Below are 307 nucleotides of genomic sequence, written 5' to 3'. Positions count from 1 at the left end.
GTGTATTTCAACCAGCAGCATGTACAGCCTCAGAGTTCCAAGTGTTCAGTGCAGTTAAAATGTCCTTCACTAGTGCTCCTGCATAGCCTATTTTTTTAGGAATAATTCACATGTAAGTGGTGTGCACATTTTATCGGGACATATTATTATTTTTTAAACTGATTAACATAAGAGGCAATTAGTTTTTAGGCAGGTCCACAGAACAACCTGCTAGACTCTAGATCGTTTATTAAAGATCTTTAAAAACACATATTTAAATCTCAGAGTTCCACTGCTGTAGAATTCTTTACTTCTGCTGCACTTTCTC

This window comes from Pteropus vampyrus, unplaced genomic scaffold, assembly GCF_000151845.1.
Source record: "Pteropus vampyrus isolate Shadow unplaced genomic scaffold, Pvam_2.0 Scaffold948, whole genome shotgun sequence".
NCBI classification, from domain to species: domain Eukaryota; kingdom Metazoa; phylum Chordata; class Mammalia; order Chiroptera; family Pteropodidae; genus Pteropus; species Pteropus vampyrus.
This window is presented reverse-complemented; position numbering follows the sequence as displayed.